The 13,661-nt window shown below is 50.7% G+C and overlaps 5 non-coding genes across 5 annotated transcripts; all 5 read right to left on the bottom strand.

Annotated features, from left to right (window-relative positions):
- Window positions 1-7,964: 7,964 nt before the first annotated feature.
- Trnal-caa (transfer RNA leucine (anticodon CAA)) lies at window positions 7,965-8,039 on the bottom strand. Its single transcript has one exon. It is a non-coding gene; the product is annotated as a tRNA-Leu (tRNA).
- Window positions 8,040-8,867: 828 nt separating this feature from the next.
- Window positions 8,868-8,942, bottom strand: Trnal-caa (transfer RNA leucine (anticodon CAA)). Its single transcript has one exon. It is a non-coding gene; the product is annotated as a tRNA-Leu (tRNA).
- A 527-nt stretch (window positions 8,943-9,469) lies between these two features.
- Window positions 9,470-9,544, bottom strand: Trnal-caa (transfer RNA leucine (anticodon CAA)). Its single transcript has one exon. It is a non-coding gene; the product is annotated as a tRNA-Leu (tRNA).
- A 527-nt stretch (window positions 9,545-10,071) lies between these two features.
- Window positions 10,072-10,146, bottom strand: Trnal-caa (transfer RNA leucine (anticodon CAA)). Its single transcript has one exon. It is a non-coding gene; the product is annotated as a tRNA-Leu (tRNA).
- An 828-nt stretch (window positions 10,147-10,974) lies between these two features.
- Trnal-caa (transfer RNA leucine (anticodon CAA)) lies at window positions 10,975-11,049 on the bottom strand. Its single transcript has one exon. It is a non-coding gene; the product is annotated as a tRNA-Leu (tRNA).
- Window positions 11,050-13,661: the final 2,612 nt, after the last annotated feature.

Genomic DNA, 13,661 nt, shown 5'->3' with positions numbered 1-13,661 from the left:
TTACAGCCTTAGGAAGTGCAGAAACAGAGCTCTGTGATCATTCACCATCGGGACGTCCTGTCACAGCCTCTACTCCAGACATCCTGAATCGTGCGAATGCCATTATTCGTGCCGACCGGCGTATCACAGTTCTACAATTGGCTGTACAGTTGTCGTTAGCATTGTAAGTGCGCATCAATGATCGAGACTCTCATATGCTCACGATGTGCTCACGATGGGTTCCACGAATGCTCACAGCGGACCACAAGGACCAAAGAAAGGCCATTTCATTTGAATTGTTGGAGCGTTTTGAGACCGACGGAGAGGGATCGTTACGGGGGACGAAAGCTGGGTGCACCACGTTCCGCCGGAAACAAAAACCCAGCCATGGAGTGCCATCATCCTCATTCGCCAAAAAAGAAGAAATTCAAGACAACCGTCTCTCATGGAAAAGTCATGGTGACAGTCTTCTGGGATTGTGATGCCGTCATTCTCGTGGATGTGGTGCCAAGACGGTCAACCATCAATTCGGAGCCATATGTGAAGACTCTGAATAAACCCAAGAACCGTTTCCGACGTGTTCGATCGGGCAAGAATCCAGCAGAAATCTTGCTCCAACACGATAATGCACGCCCACACACAAGTCTGAGAACCCGGGAACACATCGCCAAATTGGGCTGGACATCATTGCCTCATCCACCCTACATCCCGAGTCATGGACATCACGGTACAAGACAACGCCACGTCAAAATGGAATCACAAACATGAGGCCGGCCGTTATGGCCGAGCGGTTCTAGGCGCTTCAGTGTGGAACCGCGCGACCGCTACGTCGCAGGTTCGAATCCTGCCTCGGGCATGGATGTATGTGATGTCATTGGTTAGGTTTAAGTAGTTCTAAGTTCTAGAGGACTGATGACCTGAGAAGTTAAGTCCCATAGTGCTCAGAGCCATCTGAACCATTTTGAACAAACATGAGACGCCGAGAGACAAACAACAATGCAGCGCACACGACGACTCAGACACTGAGGACAAACAAGGAAGCTCTCGCATCGCAACGATAGAGGCGGGAACAGGCGGAACCTAATCGTCCAGCGTGTGAAGTGGGAATGTGAAAACAAAAGCATTGGCTGGCCGAACCAATCCTACAGCTATTCAACTGTGCTCCGCTGGGCGACCACTCGGCTATCGAGGTTTACATTTACTCAGGAGAAAGAGATTCACAAATTGATCAAGTCAGTAACCCCTTCGTCCACCTCTGGCCTTATACAGGCAGTTATCAGGCTTGGCGCTGATTGATAGAGTTGTTGGATGTCCTCATGAGGGATACAGTGTCAACTTCTGTTCAATTGGCGAGTTAGATGGTCAAAATTCCGAGATGACTGGAGGGTCCTGGCCGTAATCCTCCAAAAGTTGTTGAGGAGAGATCAGACAATTTTGCTGGTCAAGGGAGGGTTCAGCAAGCACGAAGACAAGCAGTAGGAACTCTCGCCGTGTGCGGGCGGACGTTATCTTGCTGAAATGTAAGCCGAGGATGGCGTTCCAAGAAGGGCAACAAAACGTGGCGGGATGTACTGCTGTCCTGTAAGAGTGCTGCGGATGACAACTAAAAGGGCCCTGCTAAGAAAAGAAATGCCACTCCATACCATCACTCCTGGTTGTCGCGCCTTACGGCAGGCGACAGTCAGTTTCTCACCACTGTCTGGGGCGTCTCCAGACACAGCTTCGTCGTGGAGTCTCATTGACTGGAGTAGAATTGTCTTCAATGATGTATCCCGCCTCGAATTGAGCCCTGATAACCAGCGAACGATCCGCCATCTGGGAGTGATGATGGTGAAGGGTGTCATTTCTTTTCATAGTAGGACCCTTCTGGTTGCCATCCGCGGGTCCCTCAGGACAGCGGTACGTCGAGTATACTCTACACCTCGTTTTGTTGCCCTTTGTGGCAAATCATCCGCAACCTACATTTCAGCAAGATAATGCCCGCCCGCACACGCCGAGAATTTTCTACTGCTTGTCTTCATGCTTGCTAAACTCTACCTTGGCCAGCAAGATCGCCTAATCTCTCCCCAATGGAGAACATTTGGAGCATTATAGCTAAAATCCTCCAGCGACGACGAACCAACGCGCCAACTGAACAGAATTTTGCACGATATGGTAGAGGAGAGCAACACCTCTATCAATCAATGCCAAGCTGAGTAACTGCTTGCATAAGGACCAGAGGTAGACCAACAAATGGTTCAAATGGCTCTGAGCACTATGGGACTTAACATCTATGGTCATCAGTCCCCTAGAACTTAGAACTACTTAAACCTAACTAACCTAAGGACATCACACAACACCCAGTCATCACGAGGCAGAGAAAATCCCTGACCCCGCCGGGAATCGAACCCGGGAACCCGGGCGTGGGAAGCGAGAACGCTACCGCACGACCACGAACTACGGACGGTAGACCAACAGGTTATTGACTTGCTCAATTGGTAAAGTTCTCTCTCGTGAACAAACCATTCATTTTTTCTGAAATTGTAATGATTTGTTTGTCTGTACATATACATCACATCTACCGATTTCCGACCCAGTCGGATAATTCCTTCGTGGTATGTCTTTTTTGGTGAGTGTAGTCCTCTTGTGTACCATAGCCTTTACAGAGTGATAGTCTTGCGGTGCCGCGCGAAACCGATAACTCCTTTGTCAGTTATTATTTATAAAGAACGTTTTATAAAATGTTTGACGTTGTACTAGGGTACTTTCATGATCCTTTATAAAATTTGGAGCGTAGTCACAGCTTTTATAAAAGGTATGAAAGAAAACTTTGACAGTGTAATATGGTCACATGTGTAGAGCCAACATTGTGTCACGAAAGCGCAGCTTTATCCGCCCCAGGCCTCCTCGCTCCTACGGATGCACATACGCCGGGAGCAGGTGAGTGGCGCTTCCTTCTACCGCAGTCCTCATGCTCCCGAGAGTTTGTTTACGGCACAGTGAACAAATTATACAATACACGCGCTGCATGCTGTTGCGCTCCAAACCAGGCCTGTTGTTGAGGACAGAGACAAGAACAGTATTTGAGCAAAAATTAAATTCATTTCCAACAATAAAATTAGCCAGAATGAGATTTTCACTCTGCAGCGGAGTGTGCGCTGATATGAAACTTCCTGGCAGATTAAAACTGTGTGCCCGACCGAGACTCGAACTCGGGACCTTTGCCTTTCGCGGGCAAGTGCTCTACCAACTGAGCTACCGAAGCACGACTCACGACCGGTACTCACAGCTTTACTTCTGCCAGTACCTCGTCTCCTACCTTCCAAACTTTACAGAAGCTCTCCTGCGAACCTTGCAGAACTAGCACTCCTGAAAGAAAGGATATTGTGGAGACATGGCTTAGCCACAGCCTGGGGGATGTTTCCAGAATGAGATTTTCACTCTGCAGCGGAGTGTGCGCTGATATGAAACTTCCTGGCAGATTAAAACTGTGTGCCCGACCGAGACTCGAACTCGGGACCTTTGCCTTTCGCGGGCAAGTGCTCTACCAACTGAGCTACCGAAGCACGACTCACGACCGGTACTCACAGCTTTACTTCTGCCAGTACCTCGTCTCCTACCTTCCAAACTTTACAGAAGCTCTCCTGCGAACCTTGCAGAACTAGCACTCCTGAAAGAAAGGATATTGTGGAGACATGGCTTAGCCACAGCCTGGGGGATGTTTCCAGAATGAGATTTTCACTCTGCAGCGGAGTGTGCGCTGATATGAAACTTCCTGGCAGATTAAAACTGTGTGCCCGACCGAGACTCGAACTCGGGACCTTTGCCTTTCGCGGGCAAGTGCTCTACCAACTGAGCTACCGAAGCACGACTCACGACCGGTACTCACAGCTTTACTTCTGCCAGTACCTCGTCTCCTACCTTCCAAACTTTACAGAAGCTCTCCTGCGAACCTTGCAGAACTAGCACTCCTGAAAGAAAGGATATTGTGGAGACATGGCTTAGCCACAGCCTGGGGGATGTTTCCAGAATGAGATTTTCACTCTGCAGCGGAGTGTGCGCTGATATGAAACTTCCTGGCAGATTAAAACTGTGTGCCCGACCGAGACTCGAACTCGGGACCTTTGCCTTTCGCGGGCAAGTGCTCTACCAACTGAGCTACCGAAGCACGACTCACGACCGGTACTCACAGCTTTACTTCTGCCAGTACCTCGTCTCCTACCTTCCAAACTTTACAGAAGCTCTCCTGCGAACCTTGCAGAACTAGCACTCCTGAAAGAAAGGATATTGTGGAGACATGGCTTAGCCACAGCCTGGGGGATGTTTCCAGAATGAGATTTTCACTCTGCAGCGGAGTGTGCGCTGATATGAAACTTCCTGGCAGATTAAAACTGTGTGCCCGACCGAGACTCGAACTCGGGACCTTTGCCTTTCGCGGGCAAGTGCTCTACCAACTGAGCTACCGAAGCACGACTCACGACCGGTACTCACAGCTTTACTTCTGCCAGTACCTCGTCTCCTACCTTCCAAACTTTACAGAAGCTCTCCTGCGAACCTTGCAGAACTAGCACTCCTGAAAGAAAGGATATTGTGGAGACATGGCTTAGCCACAGCCTGGGGGATGTTTCCAGAATGAGATTTTCACTCTGCAGCGGAGTGTGCGCTGATATGAAACTTCCTGGCAGATTAAAACTGTGTGCCCGACCGAGACTCGAACTCGGGACCTTTGCCTTTCGCGGGCAAGTGCTCTACCAACTGAGCTACCGAAGCACGACTCACGACCGGTACTCACAGCTTTACTTCTGCCAGTACCTCGTCTCCTACCTTCCAAACTTTACAGAAGCTCTCCTGCGAACCTTGCAGAACTAGCACTCCTGAAAGAAAGGATATTGTGGAGACATGGCTTAGCCACAGCCTGGGGGATGTTTCCAGAATGAGATTTTCACTCTGCAGCGGAGTGTGCGCTGATATGAAACTTCCTGGCAGATTAAAACTGTGTGCCCGACCGAGACTCGAACTCGGGACCTTTGCCTTTCGCGGGCAAGTGCTCTACCAACTGAGCTACCGAAGCACGACTCACGACCGGTACTCACAGCTTTACTTCTGCCAGTACCTCGTCTCCTACCTTCCAAACTTTACAGAAGCTCTCCTGCGAACCTTGCAGAACTAGCACTCCTGAAAGAAAGGATATTGTGGAGACATGGCTTAGCCACAGCCTGGGGGATGTTTCCAGAATGAGATTTTCACTCTGCAGCGGAGTGTGCGCTGATATGAAACTTCCTGGCAGATTAAAACTGTGTGCCCGACCGAGACTCGAACTCGGGACCTTTGCCTTTCGCGGGCAAGTGCTCTACCAACTGAGCTACCGAAGCACGACTCACGACCGGTACTCACAGCTTTACTTCTGCCAGTACCTCGTCTCCTACCTTCCAAACTTTACAGAAGCTCTCCTGCGAACCTTGCAGAACTAGCACTCCTGAAAGAAAGGATATTGTGGAGACATGGCTTAGCCACAGCCTGGGGGATGTTTCCAGAATGAGATTTTCACTCTGCAGCGGAGTGTGCGCTGATATGAAACTTCCTGGCAGATTAAAACTGTGTGCCCGACCGAGACTCGAACTCGGGACCTTTGCCTTTCGCGGGCAAGTGCTCTACCAACTGAGCTACCGAAGCACGACTCACGACCGGTACTCACAGCTTTACTTCTGCCAGTACCTCGTCTCCTACCTTCCAAACTTTACAGAAGCTCTCCTGCGAACCTTGCAGAACTAGCACTCCTGAAAGAAAGGATATTGTGGAGACATGGCTTAGCCACAGCCTGGGGGATGTTTCCAGAATGAGATTTTCACTCTGCAGCGGAGTGTGCGCTGATATGAAACTTCCTGGCAGATTAAAACTGTGTGCCCGACCGAGACTCGAACTCGGGACCTTTGCCTTTCGCGGGCAAGTGCTCTACCAACTGAGCTACCGAAGCACGACTCACGACCGGTACTCACAGCTTTACTTCTGCCAGTACCTCGTCTCCTACCTTCCAAACTTTACAGAAGCTCTCCTGCGAACCTTGCAGAACTAGCACTCCTGAAAGAAAGGATATTGTGGAGACATGGCTTAGCCACAGCCTGGGGGATGTTTCCAGAATGAGATTTTCACTCTGCAGCGGAGTGTGCGCTGATATGAAACTTCCTGGCAGATTAAAACTGTGTGCCCGACCGAGACTCGAACTCGGGACCTTTGCCTTTCGCGGGCAAGTGCTCTACCAACTGAGCTACCGAAGCACGACTCACGACCGGTACTCACAGCTTTACTTCTGCCAGTACCTCGTCTCCTACCTTCCAAACTTTACAGAAGCTCTCCTGCGAACCTTGCAGAACTAGCACTCCTGAAAGAATGGATATTGTGGAGACATGGCTTAGCCACAGCCTGGGGGATGTTTCCAGAATGAGATTTTCACTCTGCAGCGGAGTGTGCGCTGATATGAAACTTCCTGGCAGATTAAAACTGTGTGCCCGACCGAGACTCGACCTCGGGACCTTTGCCTTTCGCGGGCAAGTGCTCTACCAACTGAGCTACCGAAGCACGACTCACGACCGGTACTCACAGCTTTACTTCTGCCGTACCTCGTCTCCTACCTTCCAAACTTTACAGAAGCTCTCCTGCGAACCTTGCAGAACTAGCACTCCTGAAAGAAAGGATATTGTGGAGACATGGCTTAGCCACAGCCTGGGGGATGTTTCCAGAATGAGATTTTCACTCTGCAGCGGAGTGTGCGCTGATATGAAACTTCCTGGCAGATTAAAACTGTGTGCCCGACCGAGACTCGAACTCGGGACATTTGCCTTTCGCGGGCAAGTGCTCTACCAACTGAGCTACCGGAGCACGACTCACGACCGGTACTCACAGCTTTACTTCTGTCAGTACCTCGTCTCCTACCTTCCAAACTTTACAGAAGCTCTCCTGCGAACCTTGCAGAACTAGCACTCCTGAAAGAAAGGATATTGTGGAGACATGGCTTAGCCACAGCCTGGGGGATGTTTCCAGAATGAGATTTTCACTCTGCAGCGGAGTGTGCGCTGATATGAAACTTCCTGGCAGATTAAAACTGTGTGCCCGACCGAGACTCGAACTCGGGACCTTTGCCTTTCGCGGGCAAGTGCTCTACCAACTGAGCTACCGAAGCACGACTCACGACCGGTACTCACAGCTTTACTTCTGCCAGTACCTCGTCTCCTACCTTCCAAACTTTACAGAAGCTCTCCTGCGAACCTTGCAGAACTAGCACTCCTGAAAGAAAGGATATTGTGGAGACATGGCTTAGCCACAGCCTGGGGGATGTTTCCAGAATGAGATTTTCACTCTGCAGCGGAGTGTGCGCTGATATGAAACTTCCTGGCAGATTAAAACTGTGTGCCCGACCGAGACTCGAACTCGGGACCTTTGCCTTTCGCGGGCAAGTGCTCTACCAACTGAGCTACCGAAGCACGACTCACGACCGGTACTCACAGCTTTACTTCTGCCAGTACCTCGTCTCCTACCTTCCAAACTTTACAGAAGCTCTCCTGCGAACCTTGCAGAACTAGCACTCCTGAAAGAAAGGATATTGTGGAGACATGGCTTAGCCACAGCCTGGGGGATGTTTCCAGAATGAGATTTTCACTCTGCAGCGGAGTGTGCGCTGATATGAAACTTCCTGGCAGATTAAAACTGTGTGCCCGACCGAGACTCGAACTCGGGACCTTTGCCTTTCGCGGGCAAGTGCTCTACCAACTGAGCTACCGAAGCACGACTCACGACCGGTACTCACAGCTATACTTCTGCCAGTACCTCGTCTCCTACCTTCCAAACTTTACAGAAGCTCTCCTGCGAACCTTGCAGAACTAGCACTCCTGAAAGAAAGGATATTGTGGAGACATGGCTTAGCCACAGCCTGGGGGATGTTTCCAGAATGAGATTTTCACTCTGCAGCGGAGTGTGCGCTGATATGAAACTTCCTGGCAGATTAAAACTGTGTGCCCGACCGAGACTCGAACTCGGGACCTTTGCCTTTTGCGGGCAAGTGCTCTACCAACTGAGCTACCGAAGCACGACTCACGACCGGTACTCACAGCTTTACTTCTGCCAGTACCTCGTCTCCTACCTTCCAAACTTTACAGAAGCTCTCCTGCGAACCTTGCAGAACTAGCACTCCTGAAAGAAAGGATATTGTGGAGACATGGCTAAGCCACAGCCTGGGGGATGTTTCCAGAATGAGATTTTCACTCTGCAGCGGAGTGTACGCTGATATGAAACTTCCTGGCAGATTAAAACTGTGTGCCCGACCGAGACTCGAACTCGGGACATTTGCCTTTCGCGGGCAAGTGCTCTACCAACTGAGCTACCGAAGCACGACTCACGACCGGTACTCACAGCTTTACTTCTGCCAGTACCTCGTCTCCTACCTTCCATACTTTACAGAAGCTCTCCTGCGAACCTTGCAGAACTAGCACTCCTGAAAGAAAGGATATTGTGGAGACATGGCTTAGCCACAGCCTGGGGGATGTTTCCAGAATGAGATTTTCACTCTGCAGCGGAGTGTGCGCTGATATGAAACTTCCTGGCAGATTAAAACTGTGTGCCCGACCGAGACTCGAACTCGGGACCTTTGCCTTTCGCGGGCAAGTGCTCTACCAACTGAGCTACCGAAGCACGACTCACGACCGGTACTCACAGCTTTACTTCTGCCAGTACCTCGTCTCCTACCTTCCAAACTTTACAGAAGCTCTCCTGCGAACCTTGCAGAACTAGCACTCCTGAAAGAAAGGATATTGTGGAGACATGGCTTAGCCACAGCCTGGGGGATGTTTCCAGAATGAGATTTTCACTCTGCAGCGGAGTGTGCGCTGATATGAAACTTCCTGGCAGATTAAAACTGTGTGCCCGACCGAGACTCGAACTCGGGACCTTTGCCTTTTGCGGGCAAGTGCTCTACCAACTGAGCTACCGAAGCACGACTCACGACCGGTACTCACAGCTTTACTTCTGCCAGTACCTCGTCTCCTACCTTCCAAACTTTACAGAAGCTCTCCTGCGAACCTTGCAGAACTAGCACTCCTGAAAGAAAGGATATTGTGGAGACATGGCTAAGCCACAGCCTGGGGGATGTTTCCAGAATGAGATTTTCACTCTGCAGCGGAGTGTACGCTGATATGAAACTTCCTGGCAGATTAAAACTGTGTGCCCGACCGAGACTCGAACTCGGGACATTTGCCTTTCGCGGGCAAGTGCTCTACCAACTGAGCTACCGAAGCACGACTCACGACCGGTACTCACAGCTTTACTTCTGCCAGTACCTCGTCTCCTACCTTCCATACTTTACAGAAGCTCTCCTGCGAACCTTGCAGAACTAGCACTCCTGAAAGAAAGGATATTGTGGAGACATGGCTTAGCCACAGCCTGGGGGATGTTTCCAGAATGAGATTTTCACTCTGCAGCGGAGTGTGCGCTGATATGAAACTTCCTGGCAGATTAAAACTGTGTGCCCGACCGAGACTCGAACTCGGGACCTTTGCCTTTTGCGGGCAAGTGCTCTACCAACTGAGCTACCGAAGCACGACTCACGACCGGTACTCACAGCTTTACTTCTGCCAGTACCTCGTCTCCTACCTTCCAAACTTTACAGAAGCTCTCCTGCGAACCTTGCAGAACTAGCACTCCTGAAAGAAAGGATATTGTGGAGACATGGCTTAGCCACAGCCTGGGGGATGTTTCCAGAATGAGATTTTCACTCTGCAGCGGAGTGTGCGCTGATATGAAACTTCCTGGCAGATTAAAACTGTGTGCCCGACCGAGACTCGAACTCGGGACCTTTGCCTTTCGCGGGCAAGTGCTCTACCAACTGAGCTACCGAAGCACGACTCACGACCGGTACTCACAGCTATACTTCTGCCAGTACCTCGTCTCCTACCTTCCAAACTTTACAGAAGCTCTCCTGCGAACCTTGCAGAACTAGCACTCCTGAAAGAAAGGATATTGTGGAGACATGGCTTAGCCACAGCCTGGGGGATGTTTCCAGAATGAGATTTTCACTCTGCAGCGGAGTGTGCGCTGATATGAAACTTCCTGGCAGATTAAAACTGTGTGCCCGACCGAGACTCGAACTCGGGACCTTTGCCTTTTGCGGGCAAGTGCTCTACCAACTGAGCTACCGAAGCACGACTCACGACCGGTACTCACAGCTTTACTTCTGCCAGTACCTCGTCTCCTACCTTCCAAACTTTACAGAAGCTCTCCTGCGAACCTTGCAGAACTAGCACTCCTGAAAGAAAGGATATTGTGGAGACATGGCTAAGCCACAGCCTGGGGGATGTTTCCAGAATGAGATTTTCACTCTGCAGCGGAGTGTACGCTGATATGAAACTTCCTGGCAGATTAAAACTGTGTGCCCGACCGAGACTCGAACTCGGGACATTTGCCTTTCGCGGGCAAGTGCTCTACCAACTGAGCTACCGAAGCACGACTCACGACCGGTACTCACAGCTTTACTTCTGCCAGTACCTCGTCTCCTACCTTCCATACTTTACAGAAGCTCTCCTGCGAACCTTGCAGAACTAGCACTCCTGAAAGAAAGGATATTGTGGAGACATGGCTTAGCCACAGCCTGGGGGATGTTTCCAGAATGAGATTTTCACTCTGCAGCGGAGTGTGCGCTGATATGAAACTTCCTGGCAGATTAAAACTGTGTGCCCGACCGAGACTCGAACTCGGGACCTTTGCCTTTCGCGGGCAAGTGCTCTACCAACTGAGCTACCGAAGCACGACTCACGACCGGTACTCACAGCTTTACTTCTGCCAGTACCTCGTCTCCTACCTTCCAAACTTTACAGAAGCTCTCCTGCGAACCTTGCAGAACTAGCACTCCTGAAAGAAAGGATATTGTGGAGACATGGCTTAGCCACAGCCTGGGGGATGTTTCCAGAATGAGATTTTCACTCTGCAGCGGAGTGTGCGCTGATATGAAACTTCCTGGCAGATTAAAACTGTGTGCCCGACCGAGACTCGAACTCGGGACCTTTGCCTTTTGCGGGCAAGTGCTCTACCAACTGAGCTACCGAAGCACGACTCACGACCGGTACTCACAGCTTTACTTCTGCCAGTACCTCGTCTCCTACCTTCCAAACTTTACAGAAGCTCTCCTGCGAACCTTGCAGAACTAGCACTCCTGAAAGAAAGGATATTGTGGAGACATGGCTAAGCCACAGCCTGGGGGATGTTTCCAGAATGAGATTTTCACTCTGCAGCGGAGTGTACGCTGATATGAAACTTCCTGGCAGATTAAAACTGTGTGCCCGACCGAGACTCGAACTCGGGACATTTGCCTTTCGCGGGCAAGTGCTCTACCAACTGAGCTACCGAAGCACGACTCACGACCGGTACTCACAGCTTTACTTCTGCCAGTACCTCGTCTCCTACCTTCCATACTTTACAGAAGCTCTCCTGCGAACCTTGCAGAACTAGCACTCCTGAAAGAAAGGATATTGTGGAGACATGGCTTAGCCACAGCCTGGGGGATGTTTCCAGAATGAGATTTTCACTCTGCAGCGGAGTGTGCGCTGATATGAAACTTCCTGGCAGATTAAAACTGTGTGCCCGACCGAGACTCGAACTCGGGACCTTTGCCTTTCGCGGGCAAGTGCTCTACCAACTGAGCTACCGAAGCACGACTCACGACCGGTACTCACAGCTTTACTTCTGCCAGTACCTCGTCTCCTACCTTCCAAACTTTACAGAAGCTCTCCTGCGAACCTTGCAGAACTAGCACTCCTGAAAGAAAGGATATTGTGGAGACATGGCTTAGCCACAGCCTGGGGGATGTTTCCAGAATGAGATTTTCACTCTGCAGCGGAGTGTGCGCTGATATGAAACTTCCTGGCAGATTAAAACTGTGTGCCCGACCGAGACTCGAACTCGGGACCTTTGCCTTTCGCGGGCAAGTGCTCTACCAACTGAGCTACCGAAGCACGACTCACGACCGGTACTCACAGCTTTACTTCTGCCAGTACCTCGTCTCCAACCTTCCAAACTTTACAGAAGCTCTCCTGCGAACCTTGCAGAACTAGCACTCCTGAAAGAAAGGATATTGTGGAGACATGGCTTAGCCACAGCCTGGGGGATGTTTCCAGAATGAGATTTTCACTCTGCAGCGGAGTGTGCGCTGATATGAAACTTCCTGGCAGATTAAAACTGTGTGCCCGACCGAGACTCGAACTCGGGACCTTTGCCTTTCGCGGGCAAGTGCTCTACCAACTGAGCTACCGAAGCACGACTCACGACCGGTACTCACAGCTTTACTTCTGCCAGTACCTCGTCTCCTACCTTCCAAACTTTACAGAAGCTCTCCTGCGAACCTTGCAGAACTAGCACTCCTGAAAGAAAGGATATTGTGGAGACATGGCTTAGCCACAGCCTGGGGGATGTTTCCAGAATGAGATTTTCACTCTGCAGCGGAGTGTGCGCTGATATGAAACTTCCTGGCAGATTAAAACTGTGTGCCCGACCGAGACTCGACCTCGGGACCTTTGCCTTTCGCGGGCAAGTGCTCTACCAACTGAGCTACCGAAGCACGACTCACGACCGGTACTCACAGCTTTACTTCTGCCAGTACCTCGTCTCCTACCTTCCAAACTTTACAGAAGCTCTCCTGCGAACCTTGCAGAACTAGCACTCCTGAAAGAAAGGATATTGTGGAGACATGGCTTAGCCACAGCCTGGGGGATGTTTCCAGAATGAGATTTTCACTCTGCAGCGGAGTGTGCGCTGATATGAAACTTCCTGGCAGATTAAAACTGTGTGCCCGACCGAGACTCGAACTCGGGACATTTGCCTATCGCGGGCAAGTGCTCTACCAACTGAGCTACCGAAGCACGACTCACGACCGGTACTCACAGCTTTACTTCTGCCAGTACCTCGTCTCCTACCTTCCAAACTTTACAGAAGCTCTCCTGCGAACCTTGCAGAACTAGCACTCCTGAAAGAAAGGATATTGTGGAGACATGGCTTAGCCACAGCCTGGGGGATGTTTCCAGAATGAGATTTTCACTCTGCAGCGGAGTGTGCGCTGATATGAAACTTCCTGGCAGATTAAAACTGTGTGCCCGACCGAGACTCGAACTCGGGACATTTGCCTTTCGCGGGCAAGTGCTCTACCAACTGAGCTACCGAAGCACGACTCACGACCGGTACTCACAGCTTTACTTCTGCCAGTACCTCGTCTCCTACCTTCCAAACTTTACAGAAGCTCTCCTGCGAACCTTGCAGAACTAGCACTCCTGAAAGAAAGGATATTGTGGAGACATGGCTTAGCCACAGCCTGGGGGATGTTTCCAGAATGAGATTTTCACTCTGCAGCGGAGTGTGCGCTGATATGAAACTTCCTGGCAGATTAAAACTGTGTGCCCGACCGAGACTCGAACTCGGGACCTTTGCCTTTCGCGGGCAAGTGCTCTACCAACTGAGCTACCGAAGCACGACTCACGACCGGTACTCACAGCTTTACTTCTGCCAGTACCTCGTCTCCTACCTTCCAAACTTTACAGAAGCTCTCCTGCGAACCTTGCAGAACTAGCACTCCTGAAAGAAAGGATATTGTGGAGACATGGCTTAGCCACAGCCTGGGGGATGTTTCCAGAATGAGATTTTCACTCTGCAGCGGAGTGTGCGCTGATATGAAA

This window comes from Schistocerca cancellata, chromosome 2 (assembly GCF_023864275.1).
Source record: "Schistocerca cancellata isolate TAMUIC-IGC-003103 chromosome 2, iqSchCanc2.1, whole genome shotgun sequence".
Classification (NCBI taxonomy): Eukaryota; Metazoa; Arthropoda; class Insecta; order Orthoptera; family Acrididae; genus Schistocerca; species Schistocerca cancellata.
The sequence above is the reverse complement of the archived record's forward strand: the minus strand, read 5'-3'. Positions and strand labels throughout refer to the sequence as shown.